This window comes from Octopus bimaculoides, chromosome 6 (genome assembly GCF_001194135.2).
Source record: "Octopus bimaculoides isolate UCB-OBI-ISO-001 chromosome 6, ASM119413v2, whole genome shotgun sequence".
Lineage (NCBI taxonomy): Eukaryota > Metazoa > Mollusca > Cephalopoda > Octopoda > Octopodidae > Octopus > Octopus bimaculoides.
This window is the reverse complement of record NC_068986.1, coordinates 32242655-32242908: the sequence shown is the minus strand read 5'-3', so window position 1 is coordinate 32242908 and position 254 is coordinate 32242655. Positions and strand designations below refer to the sequence as shown.

The 254-nt window shown below is 40.6% G+C and overlaps 1 protein-coding gene across 1 annotated transcript in view; it reads right to left on the bottom strand.

The window, feature by feature from the left end:
• LOC128248063 (UPF0746 protein DDB_G0281095-like) overlaps window positions 1-254 on the bottom strand; it is a gene marked incomplete at its 5' end in the record, with an annotated part of 95760 nt that overhangs the window by 18454 nt on the left and 77052 nt on the right. The window lies entirely within an intron of this gene.

The window sequence follows — 254 nt, the reverse complement described above, 5'->3', positions numbered from 1 at the left end:
CTCTCTCACACTCTCTCTCTCACTCTCTATCTCTCTCTCTCTCACTCTCTCTCTCTCTCTCACTCTCTCTATCTATCTATCTATCTATCTATTTATCTATCTCTATCTATCTATCTCTATCTGTCCCTCTCACTCTATCTTTCTGCTCCTCTCTTTTTCTCTATCTATCTCTATCTATCTCTCTATCTTTATCTCTCCCTCTCCCTCTATCTTTCTCTCCATCCTTTTCTCTCTCTCTCTCTCTCTCTCTCTCT